Source organism: Phalaenopsis equestris, unplaced genomic scaffold (assembly GCF_001263595.1).
Source record: "Phalaenopsis equestris unplaced genomic scaffold, ASM126359v1 Scaffold000086, whole genome shotgun sequence".
Taxonomy (NCBI): Eukaryota; Viridiplantae; Streptophyta; class Magnoliopsida; order Asparagales; family Orchidaceae; genus Phalaenopsis; species Phalaenopsis equestris.
In genome coordinates, this window is record NW_018164528.1 from 171,342 (window position 1) to 184,400 (window position 13,059).

The window sequence follows — 13,059 nt, forward strand, 5'->3', positions numbered from 1 at the left end:
GTCCAAGCATGAACAAAGGAGCAGTAGGCTGCTTTTAATTATAAATTTGAGTGTTGTACTCCTTAACAAAGAAGGAGCTCTCCTCACCTGGGTAAAGGTCAATTATTCTTTGAAAAGTGTCAAAATTGTTACCTGACTCTTTGTTTATGGTTATTTAGCCTTAAAGTCCATAAAAATCTTTAGTCCCCTGAGTGTTTTAAATGGGGCTAAAATAATCCTACTTGGGAACTATTTCAAGGTATATAAAATTTATCTGGGGATTAATTTTGCACTTTTATAAACTTTGGGTCTAAAATTGCCCCATGTTAATAGTCAAGGGACTATTTTGGCATTTTACTTATTATTTTTTATTTCTACTGATGACTAATTAATTTTTCGTTGTTAATTTCATCTCTATTCTCTAATGTATATATTTCTTTGCATGGTTTAGTTTTTACTTTATATGCCAACTTGTCATACAATAATAACAACTCTAAGTTACATTTTCCTCTTGTAGAACACCCATTGTTGAGGTCATTTAAGGGTTTTTCTTTAGAATATCCATCTGCACTCAAAGTAAGCCACCCTTTTTGTCTTGGTAATCTTTGTTCATTCTAAGATTCAAGGCCACGAATTGCTTTTGGTTATTAGAACATATGACGCCTAAATTTTTTGCATCATTGGTTGGAGATAAAGAATGGCCATACTCACTTTGCTCAAATCTTAAATCAATCATTTATTGTCTGATATCTGATGAATTATGGGGAGAAATATTGAACAGCTTGTTATGGGCTTTATTCTTTGCTAGCCATTTTGCTGAAAATGCTGCTTACAATTATGCCTTGGCATGGCTAAATGTATTCAGTTTCTAAAATTGTGAAAACTGAACATCCAAACACATCTTGGTATGCTCAAGGAACGTAATACTACATTTGACCAAGTCATTTAAAGTTGAATAAAAATTTGTTGGGGAAATAGCCTTAAAACGATTTTGAAACTTAATAAATAAACAATGTAAGTCACATTAGGCATGAGGTAAACAATAGTTTAATTTTGTGTAATTTGGAGCTAGAAAAATAATAGGTCACCAATGAACATGAATACTTATAGTAGTCTGTCATCTCAACTAAGCTTTTATCCATTCTCCAATTTTCCCCTTGAGAAATCATTGTTTAAAATGCTTGCTTCACTAGATGAAGCATATTTTAGTTCATTTTCAAATTGTCAGTACTTCACGACAAGAATGCATGGAAAAGGAGAGCTCAATGAATTGGTTTAATTACAAGTAATAACTAAGTTAACCCAAACAACAAAAGGAAAAACAAATATTACTATTGAAAGCAAATAGGAGATTACAATCAAACACACTGAAATTGGAAATAACAAAAACCACATCACACAAACTCAAGCTGGGGTCCGATCTGGGGATGGTAACGGCTAGGTGGATTGGGAAGGGTGGTAGGTGACTGGAATGATTGGAGGGTGGCGGTTGCAGTAATTAGGGGCTTCTAGAGGCTTGTTTTTGTGGTGGCAGTGAGTGTAGAGTGGCTGGGAGAGTCCGGAAAACCGCAGGTTGGCTGTTCCAGGTGACAGCAGCGACAGAAAAGGGGATTGCAACATTAGGCAGCAGGCGGTGGGACTGCAGGATTGGAACCAGTCTAGGTGGAAAAAAGTTGGAATGATGGTTATAACAACAGAAACAGCGGTATGGGCTGCAGTTTTGGGCGGCGGCAGCAAAGAAAGGAGGCGGGAAACGACACGGAAGGATTGGAAAAGGCAGGGACAGCGACTTCTTGCTAGTTGCTGTACTGGATGGCGGCAATAAGCAGAAAGCAAATGGTACGGCCGGGCGATAGGAAACTGCAGGAAGGAACAACCAGGACAGCGATTGTGGGTGGGCTGTAGTGTGGTGGGAGGTGTGGCAGCGAAGCAAGAGGGACGTGGAAGGTTTGGCGAAAAATAAATCACCACTTCAGTAGAGAGATACAATAGGATGGTGGCACTGTTTCTCTCCTTGGATACAACCCTCAAAGGGAGAAGCGAAGATGTTAGTGGCAATCCCGAGTAAACTCACACAAAACTTAACCCGAGACACTCACAAAAGCAAATATATAATATTAAGATAACTAGGATTGGCCCAGGATGACCGACCGATTCCTCATAAGACAGAAAAATCTGGACTAGTTTGGTCTAGGCAAGTAGGCGGTGGCGCTTCAGTCGCGGGAGTTACACATGCCGCCCAAATGTGGTAGATGCTTGCATCAACAGGCTTTGAAGTAAAATAAATATTGCATGGTGAGAATTACATAATTTATATAAAGCCAAGCTCAAAACTTCTTTGCAATGCAAAGCCATTAAAATTGAATGCTAGTGAATAAAAATTTAAGCATGAGCAATAACCTAGTAATTTGACAATGAAAAACTCCAACCGACGTCGATGTTTGTAGTAATTTGACCACAGTCATATGTAGTCAATTGACGCTAATTACCATTGCCACTCAACCAATTTTGTTGACTATCAGTCAATAGTGACATCCACGACCTCTTACTGTTTTTATTCTATGTTTCACTATTCTTATGGGAGTCTAAGATGAAAATCCATAATTAGTAGTCCCTGTCCTTCAGTCTAGGAGAATGATAGACTCTCGTAATCTTCACCTTACAAGTGGATTATTTCAGATCGGCCAAGTGCCGTTATTTTTAAAGGGGTTTTCACATAAAAAACCTTTACATCTATTTGATCTTCTTTTATCACCGTGTGAAATATTGTGCATCGTTAACATAGAAAATTCTCACTGTACTGCTGCAAATTTTCTAGCACTGCATCGTTAACATAGAAAATTCTCACTGTACTGCTACAAATTTTCTAGCACATAATAGTACCCTTTAGAAAAAACAAATATCGTTGAAGACGATGTCTAAGGTTCAATGAAAAGGTCCTTAGCCATTTAAGGGTAGTATCCTTTTGGTCATCGCACGCTATTATGATAGTTGAGGACATGGGTTGATGCTCCTATCTGAAAGAAGGATGTTTGACCTCAGCCACCAACACCTCTTGGGATTTTGGAAAAATCCTTGTGTTTTCCTTCTACCACTGATTTTTTTTATTCTTTTGAATTATCAATTATGTTTATTATGTTGTCCATCCACTACTGTATGTTTTTTTTTCTTTTACCCGGTGAATTATCAATTAAGTAAATCCATTTTTAGCCTTTTATACCCTTGGTAAACCTTGTATCTGTGGGAAGCCTCCTGCATTGGGTATCATCTATATTTTTACCCTCTAAAATAACTAGTCCTATTAGTTTTTGAGACTAGGCTTGTTGTTTAAATTTTGAAATTTTTTTACTGTTTCTACTTTATTTTGGAATTTTGCCGTATAAAACTCTTGTTCTCTGTCTGTTTTAAATTTTCTGCATGCACCGATTGTGCTAGCTCCCTAGAATCTACGTGTTTCTTTTTCTAGCTCTCATTTTATAGATTTCAAATTATTCCATTTGATTGTAATAAATTAATTTGTTTATGAACCAAAGGATGTTCTAAAGTGTCATCTTTTTTGCAGTTTCCGTGGGTTCTTTTGGAAGGCTGCTAGAATAGGTATTTCTTTTTCAGTCTAAGATTTATGTTCTTCTTAAAATATTCTATCTTTTTCTTATGTGAATGTGAACTGATTAGTGTGCATCTTTACAGAATTTTCATATTAAATGTTATTATGATGAATTTTTTTTTTACATCATCTTTCTGAGGTTCTTTAATAAGCAAAGGCTCCAAAGCGCTTGTTTATAAAGCAATCTAAAAATTCATTAGCAAATTAGATTTGAGCAAGTCTCACAGTGCTAAAACACCTATGATGCTTGTGCTTATGTTGATGTTAGAGTGCAGCACTACAGGTGGCAGAGCAAAAAGTTTTTTAACTGGAATATAAATTAATTAATTTCTTTTAGAGTCATGAATTAAATGTCTTTTATGAGAAGCATTAAATAGAAGGAATATATTCTGTTTTGTATAAGTATATATTAAAAAAATTGAAAAGAAATCACTTGAGTTTACGGAGTGACTATCGATGTTGAAAGAGTTCTATAAGCTCTTATATTTATGTAATTTTGTTGCCCATTCTCTTACTGATAGAAGTATTCTACTAAACTTAACAATAACTTGCTAGCCTCATGTTTGGATTATAGCATTATTGTTCTATTCTGCCACTACTTTTATATGGCCTTATTTGTAATATAGAGCAATTTCAAGCTTAAATTGCCTTCAGTATTCAATATTACCCTCTGGAGTCTTGGTACTTTGGCGTTGGTTTGTTGGTTTTAGAGCTGTGCTGTTGTAGTTACGAAGACTAAGTATGATATCAGTTGATTGAAGAAGAAATACTTCAGTATTAGGATTTAAGAACGAAAGAGAGATTAGATTGTTGTTGTTATTTAATCAAATTTATGTTGCATACAATTTAATTTAAATTTATAAAAATCATGTTGGTATCATAAAATAATTTGTTTTTATTCTAGGAAGATCTATTTTAGAGGAAATTTTTGTGCTAATTCAATTATTGAAAAAAATGTGCAGGGCAAAAAAAAAAAATCTTTATATTAATTTTATTGCTGTTGAGGAAATGATGATATGATCTAGTGTCATTAGAATGGATTTGGTATGTATGATGTAAAATTCATCCAGCATAAATATGATAAATTTATTAAGGATATGTAATGTTAAACATTGTCTAGCATCATAAGTAGTTTTGAAGTTACCAATAGTTCTCAATAACTATAAGATTCTAATCAAGGATTAACATTATGATTGTATGTTTTCCATTTTGGATTTGGATATTCCTATAGAAGATAATCGAAGTATTTTGGAGTATGCTTATTTACGGATGAAATAGGTTCTAATAGATGAAACGCCTACTGAAATTGGAGTTTCAAACACGGAATGATGTTTTAAACTCGCTACTCTTAGGATTGCTGGAGCAATGACAAAATATATGATATGCATTCTTATTGGTTATGAAATTAATAATATTATCAATCAATATATGGAAATAAAGTAATCTATAGGGGTGGTAAATTTAAGTATATTGAATATGTTATATTGAAGACTGTAGGTATAGATGAAGATTTAAATTTTAGCACTAATATTGGATGGCTAAAATAAAGAAGTGCCTCGAGGGTACCATAGGGAATATATTATAAACATGGAGATCAATTTGTAAAATTACAATTAGACTATATTATCAATTTGAAGGTTGGAGAAAAGTTACCCATTGAGTGTGAAAAAATATTAGAATGTTAAGATAGAGGTGTAGTAGAATAAAAAATGATCAATTAAAAAGTGACTATATTTGACGGACTAGCATCCATTAAAGTTAAGTTAGTGTAAAATATATTGAGATATTTTTTGTACATGAACAAAAAGGATGATAGACAATGCACCAACAAGACAAGTATATGATACTAATCATGTCTAGAAATAAAAGAACACGGATCAAGTCACGTAGCCAGAAGGTGCGCAACATTTGCATAGAATTTAACTTGATATTTATTGCAACATGAAACATGAATGAATGGAGAATTGCAGTTGATGAAGTCAAATTATATACATGGCAAGTGAGGACAATGATGATGACTGTGTTAGTCTAAAACATAGGTCGCTTTGGTTTGAAATTGTGGCCTAATTTGTATAAATTAGTACGTATTGAGAAGTTCAACACATTACCTCCATTGAAGATAAGTGATACACCTAAAATATATAGTATTTTTAGACGCATTTTTATACCTATTTTTGAGATATTGAGCTTTAATGGAAGTTATTTGTGTGTTTTTCTTTCAGGTACAAGTAAAAAGGTGAGAAATGCTAAAATGAGTGAAAAAAGATCAAATTTAGAGCAAAGAGGTGAAAATTGTGCTGAAGTGTTTTGACGCCGAAGCGCCAGATCCGGCGCTTAAACGCCGGTTAAACAGAGAAGACCGCACCTAAGTGTCAGAGGCCCCACACTTAAGCGTCAGAGGCAGTTATTTGACGGTTTTCTTTGTTTGGCCGAATTTTGAAGAGGTATTTGAGACACCTATTGGCTAAAGAGGGTGGCTATGACCACTAGGAACGAAAATATTATTAAAAGACTTGCGAAAAGAGACATCCCTTGGAGAATACATCGAATTTGGACACATTTTGAAGAGTTTCCAAGGTACCTCTTGGGAAATTTATAAAAGAAGGAAGTTGAGACATTTGAAGTGGGTGCTTGATGAGGGACATAGTGCTGAGTCTTGAGAAGATCGTGGGAATCTTGTGGAGAGATTCAAGCATGACACAAATTTGCTTAATCCTTCTTGTTTTTAGTTTATTTTGAGTGTTGTAAAAAGAAGAGATTTAAAAGAACTTCAGACTTCAAGAGTTTGGTGGAGAATTTGAGATAAGTTTTTATCTTCTGTTTTGAACTACTTCTGGTTTTAATTGAGATTTCTTGTTGGTTTAACAATGATTTCTACTTTTAAACTAAAGTATGTTTTGTTTTCTCCATCGATTCTGAGTAGTTTTCTTTATCTTTCTCCTTAAAATGATAAGTAATTAAAAGTATTGGATGGAACTTGTGGAGAGTATTGATCTTTAATGTTGGAAGAAGTTGTAATGATTTAAATCCATAAACTTCATTTGCTTCTTGATTTGACCTATCCAGATGTTAAAATTTGTTGTGAGAACATGCAAGAACCGGGCTGATATTGTCTCAGTCAACAATTGGAAAGAATCGCATGAAATTGTATGAGTGAGAATGTAATTCATATGATTTAGTGCAAATAAATAGGGAAATAATCATTGAAGGGTGTAGAGTTAGATGATTTTAAAGTGGCAGGTTAAAGCCCCCAACTTGGTTTATTGTTTTAGGTTCTAACACGAGATGTTAGCCCCCAAGTGGAGGGAATCGAGAGAACTCTAGAGTGAGAGCTATTAATTTCCCTGCCTTTCAGAATTATTCAAACTTTAAGTTAGCCAATTTTCTTTATAGCATCTATAGTAAGGGTAAAGAATATAATTGCTCATATTTGGCACAACACAATTTGCATACTACCACAATAAAATTCCTATGCTTAATACTCATTCACGATAAGGAGAGAGATATTTTCAAATTTAGTGCTTTTCTTTTACACAAACTCAAGTTATCTTTTTAAATTGTTACTTTTTTGTCAAAATATCAAAAATACAAAAAAGATTTGAATTCTAATTACTGCAAATATATCTCTAATTTAAGTAATTGTCTTTTTAAAATAGAAAGCTTGTTGTTCAATAGAACATATTGCATAATTTTCCTGTAGGTTCGATATTCAGGTCTTAATCAAAAAGTCTTATATTACTTGATAAATATACGTATATTTGCGTAGTATCCCAATATATATATAAATTGAAAAGTTAAATTATTATTTTCTTCAGGATCAAATTTTGACTCTGTTGCAAAGTAAGGAAATATAAGTGAAAATATAATCAGAGACATTGTTATACTGTTGCATATAAACAGTTTCAGAGATCAATGAGTTACAGGTGCAGCTTACGTTACAGGAAAACAAAGGAAGACAGATGCAAAACAGCTAATAAACATTTCTTCGGAATACATTTAAACGGTAAGTGTTTCTATATTTCAGGAAGAATTATGTGAAAGGTGAAATTAACACTTGGGTAAGACATATGATTTGAAGAGGTGAAGAATGGTAATATTGCAAGTAGTGGAGCAGGTGATCCTGCTGTCAGAGGGTAGTTGCAATGGAGCTAGAGGAATGCAGGCGGCAATTATGTGGAATAGTATTGTTACTCCCCCTCAAACTTGCAATCGGATGGACTGATTGTGAGTTTGCTCCTGAGTTTGTTGAATTTAGTGGCAGTGTGAGTTTTGGTGAAAATATTAGTTATCTGATCATGAGAGCTGTGTGAGAAATCTGAATGTCGTCGGAAGAGATTTGATCACGTATGAAGTGGTAGTCAATTCCACATGTTTGGTGCGGGCGTGAAATACTGGATTAAGTGCCATGGTGATAGCGGAAGTATTATCACAGTAGATGGTTGTTGGAGTAGTCGACGAGCCATATGATGTCTGTGGTACCAGCAACTAGGGCTCCGATATTCAGCTTCAGTGGGGGAACGTGTTACAGTCATCGGACGTTGAAATGCCCAAGCTATGAGATTATTAACAAGTACAAAAACCTTTAGTCGAGCGTCGATTGGTGAAGTCCCCGACCCAATCGTAATCTGAGTTGCAGGTAAGGTGAAGATCACCCTCGACAAGTGGGAGACCAAAATGCAAGGCGCCTTGTAGGTAGCAGAGGAGGCGGTTGAATATTTGAAAATGATAGATCAATGGGTGCAGGTAAGGTGACGATCACCCTTGACAAGTGGGAGACCAAAATGCAAGGTGCCTTGTAGGTAGCAGAGGAGGCGTTTGAAGATTTGAAAATGATAGACCAATGGGTTGTGCATTTATTGGCATATGTAGTTAACGACAAATGCAATGCCAGTTTGAGTGGTAATTAAGTATTGGAGTGAGCCGACAAGTTGACGATATTGGGTAGGATCGGGATGCGCATGAAGGGATTTAGAATTTGATTATAGTTTGTGAGGCAAGGGGGTTTTAACTGTTTTGCAAGTTAGCATGTTAAGTTGTTGTAGGAGAGACGTAATGTAGGGAGTTTGAGAAAGATGATAACCATGAGGAATGCTTTTAATGTTGATGCCTAGGAACGTGTTAAGCAAACCCAAGTCTTTGAGTTTGAATGTAGTTTGCAGATCAAAAAAATAAGGTTGTTGATGGTGTTTTGATCATTACTTTTTATAAGGATGTCATCAACACACTCAAGAAAGTAGAGAGTAATTGAAAGGTGTTGGTAGATGAGGAAGGATGGATCGACGGTGCTCATGCAAAATTGTCATGCTTTGAGGTGAGTTATGAGTGTGTGATACCACTGTTGGGGCGCTTGTTTGAGTCAGTAGAAAGCCTTTTTCAGCTAGCATACTTAATGGGGGTATTGTTGATCACAAAATCCTTGACGTTGAGACATGTAGATTTCTTCCAATGGTCCATGGAGGAAGGCTTTAGTGACATCAAGTTTGCGGATTTGCCACTTGTTTGGAAGAGCCATGGTGAGAAAAATACGGATCCTGGGTAGCTTGGCGATGGAGCTGAATGTAGCAAACTAGTCTAAGTCCTCTTGTTGTTTGAAGGCTTGGGTGACAAGACAAGCCTTGTACTTGGTTGCCATTCCATTGGAATTGTACTTGGTTCGGTAGGTCAATATACAGCCGATAATGTTTTGGTGTAGTGAGGGATCTACCAAGATCCAATTGCCTTACTCATGAAGAGCTTGAAACTCTAAAGACATAACTTGCTTCCGATGACTATGTTTGAAGGCTTGAGCATAAGAAGTAGGATCAACACTGTGGAGTGGGAGGTGGTAAGGCTAAGTATTTGCTTCGGTTATAGTGACCCGATTTTGTATCGGTTGTCATAGAGTGTACGGGAGCGATTGGTCTAGTGGGAGGTGGTAGGTTAGGTTCAGGTTGAAGGTTTGTGGAGGGTAGGGGAGAAATGGAGGTGGAGTGAGTGTGGGTATTTATGTACTTGATGTGGAAGGTGTACTTGTTGGAGGAAGAGTGGATGTTGGAGTGAGAAGAAGAGGATTTATTGGAGGAGAGATATTTGATGGTGGAGAGTGAGATTTGATGGTTTGAAAGGGAAAAATTTGCTCATTGAAGACAACATGGCGAGAGACAATGGTGAGCTGAGTTTGTGGGTTGTAGCAATAGTAGCCTTTGTGAGAGGGATAGTATCGAATGAAGATACATGGTGGAGCTGTGAGAGAGAGTTTATTTGGGGCAAGTGGTTTTTGCCATGAAAAACATAGGCGACCGAAAATTCTGAGGTGAGAGTAGGTAGGTGGTGAGCTATAAAGAAGTTCATGTGGGGAATTTAGGGAGGTAGTTTTGTAAGACGCGATAAATGAGATTAGTGGCTGTCATGAGCGGCAACTGTCCAGAATTTGAGGGGCAGATGAGTTGTCAATAGAAGAGTTCATGTGGTTTCAATGAAGTGTCGGTGCATACGTCAACAAATTCATTTTGTTGGGGTATGTAGGGGCAATTAAATTGATGAATTATGAGATGACGTTGGAAGTAGTTGTGTAGATGGTGGGATGTGAATTCTCCCCCTCCATCACTACGTAAGATTTTGATATTTTTATTAAATTGATTTTGAACCATTTTATGAACTGAAATGAGTTTTTTTGTGGTTTCAGATTTGGCGACCATAGGAAACACCTAGATATAACGAGAATAATCATCAACAAGAAGAGTATAATATTTATAGCCTTGAAGAGACATAGTGGGGGCAGGTCCCCAAACAGCAGGATGAGCAAGTTTGGCTGCACATTTGGTTTTGGATTTAGGAAGAGGAAAACACTCTCTATGACTTTTTGAAGAGTTGCATTCATTGTAAAAAAAAAAAAAGAAATATTAGTAGTAGTTTTGGAGATGGCTTTGATGGTAGATGAGGATGGCCGAGCTGGTGGTGCCATGTTGTGATGGAGGATGGCGAGGTATTGGACACAAAGAAAGTAGAGATGGGATAGAGACCTCCCTTGCTAGGTCCTTGAAGCAGAATTTGGTTTGTCTTCTGATCCTTAATGATAAAACCATATTTGTTAAAAATAATACCACCATTATTATCCGAAATGAGTTGATGTACGGATAGAATATTGTGAGTTAGGTATGGTGAATGGAGGATTTGGGAGAGTTGAAGCTTATGTTGGGGTGTGGGTAAGATACTTTTACCAGAACGAGTAATAGGAATGGTTGAGCCGTCGCCTATGATAACAAAATTGGAACCAGAATATGGTGTGGCAGTTGTTGTTTCTTAATATTGGATGTGAGTTGGGAAGTTGCTTCTGAATCTAGCAACCATTCGTTGTTGTATTGGTAGATTTGAGGAGAGCAACATCAGTTTTTGTTGATGGATACATGGAGGAATTGGAGCAGTGCCAGCAGGTAACGGCAGCATGTCTCTGTTTTCCACAAATTTGACAAGTAGGGCAAGAGTTTTCTAGGCTGCGTCCTCTAGCAGAGGAAAAGTTGCCACGTGCACTGGTAGTGCCTCGAAGGGTTGGAAATTGTTTTCCTCGGCCGCGAGTGGCAGCATTTTTACCGAATTGGGATAAGTATAGTACAACAACGTTAAGGTTTGATGCCTTGGCAATTTCAGCAGAAATGTTGGTTTTTTCCTTGCAGAATAAAGAATAGAGATCATCGAGGTTGATTGGTTTAGGTCGTGTGCGAATTGCTGTTTTGAAGGATTGATAGAAGTTTGGTAATCCGTTGAGGGTGTGCAAAATGATGTCTTCAGAATCTATGTGTCCACCAGAAGTAGTGATTTTATCAACCAACGATTTAATCTGAAGGAGGTATTGAGTCATATATTGATCTTTTCTAAAGATGTGATGGAGTTCATTCCATAGTTGGATAACACGTGATCGGTTGGTTGATTGGAAGTGGCTTAATGATGGTTGTCCATATCTCAGAAGTAGATTCAAGATTGGGGATATAAGGGAGGATTGTGGGTTTAATAGTGGAGTATATGGCTGCTGATAAGTTTTGATCAATTAGTTGCCAAGTGAGAAATTCCATATTCTGAATAGGCTGACCATTGAATTGGGTATTTGAGGTGGAGGGGTGGCCGAACCATCCAGGAAGCTATTAAAATCATTTGCCTTGAATAGCTTTTGAATTTGGGATTTTCAAATAGGATGGTTGTCAGTGGTGAGTTGAATGTGAGCAACATTTTTGATGTTAAACATAAAAAATTTTAGAGATTAAGGATATGTGAATTTCGGCCATGAGTGGGGTAGGAGAGTTTGAAGTTGGGTTGTTGTATGAAAAGGAGATAGGCTACAGGTAGGATGGTAACCCGACTGTAATACCATGAGAAGTTCAGTACAGTACCTCCATTGAAGATAAGCTACAGGTGCAGCTTACGATACAGGACAACAGTGGAAGACATGCAAAGCAGCTAATAGACATTCCTTCAAAATACATTTAAACAGTAAGTGTTTCTATATATGCAGGAAGAATTCTGTAAAAAGAGTAATTAATACTTGTGTGAGGCATATGATTTAAATAGGTGGAGAATCGTAATTGCAAGTAGTGGAACAGGTGATCCTAGTGTCAGAGGGTAGTTGCGGTAGAGCCAGGGGAATGCAGGCGGCAATTATGTGGAATAGTGCTCACTTATTTTTATGGTTAATAGTAAAATTGTTGTCAGCACAGGTTCTGGTGCAGCTATTTAGGAGTTGCCACCAAGGGCAATATATGGTTGCAATGACACTTCTTCCTCTTGTATAACTCTATATGCTTAAACAAATGCAAAAAACGTATCAGTAATGCCAAAATAGTGATTTATTTGTAACTTCAACCTGATTTTGATCACATCTAACTAGCAAAGCTTCTGCTATCATTACTGATAATTCTTTATCCTGCAAAATACACCTGTTTTGATGCTTTTATGAGATTGCATTTTCAGAAACATTTTCTTTTTTTTTATTTTTTCCATTTCCCCCCTTTTTTTTTGCATCACAATATCTCCTGATGCCATCTCATTCTGTGATTTTTTCAGGTGAGCGTTTAAGTCCTTGGGTAGCTATGGGATGCTTTGTTATGGGTATTTCCATAATCATATTCTGAGAAATTGATGCAGTTTTTGGCTTGTTTATTTTCTCCTGGCTTCTAGCGTAATGATGTAATTTCCCTTTTTAATGGGGGTGTGGAGGTTCGATAGTAATACATGCATCTACATAAGAATAGTAGTGAGCCTTTTAAACTATTGTTAGAAACATAAAATGTAGTAATATATAGTCATTTGTCATTATTTGGAATTTGGAATTTAGGAATTTGATTGAAAGAAACTTGAAAAGAGCTTAAAATTTTAAATGCGTGGTTGAAGGTTAAATTACATTTTTCGCATAAAATACGAAGATTTCAATTATTTTGACTTACCTTGCATTTAAATTAAGGCTTTGGCTTTTCACTCCATACTGGTTTGGAATTGTTTAGCTC

General features: G+C 36.3%; 1 long non-coding RNA gene across 1 annotated transcript; it reads left to right on the forward strand.

Annotated features, from left to right (window-relative positions):
* Positions 1 to 505: 505 nt before the first annotated feature.
* Positions 506 to 12,871, forward strand: LOC110019903. The gene is made up of 3 exons (XR_002293492.1): positions 506 to 555; positions 3,542 to 3,576; positions 12,620 to 12,871. It is a non-coding gene; the product is annotated as an uncharacterized LOC110019903 (long non-coding RNA).
* Positions 12,872 to 13,059: the final 188 nt, after the last annotated feature.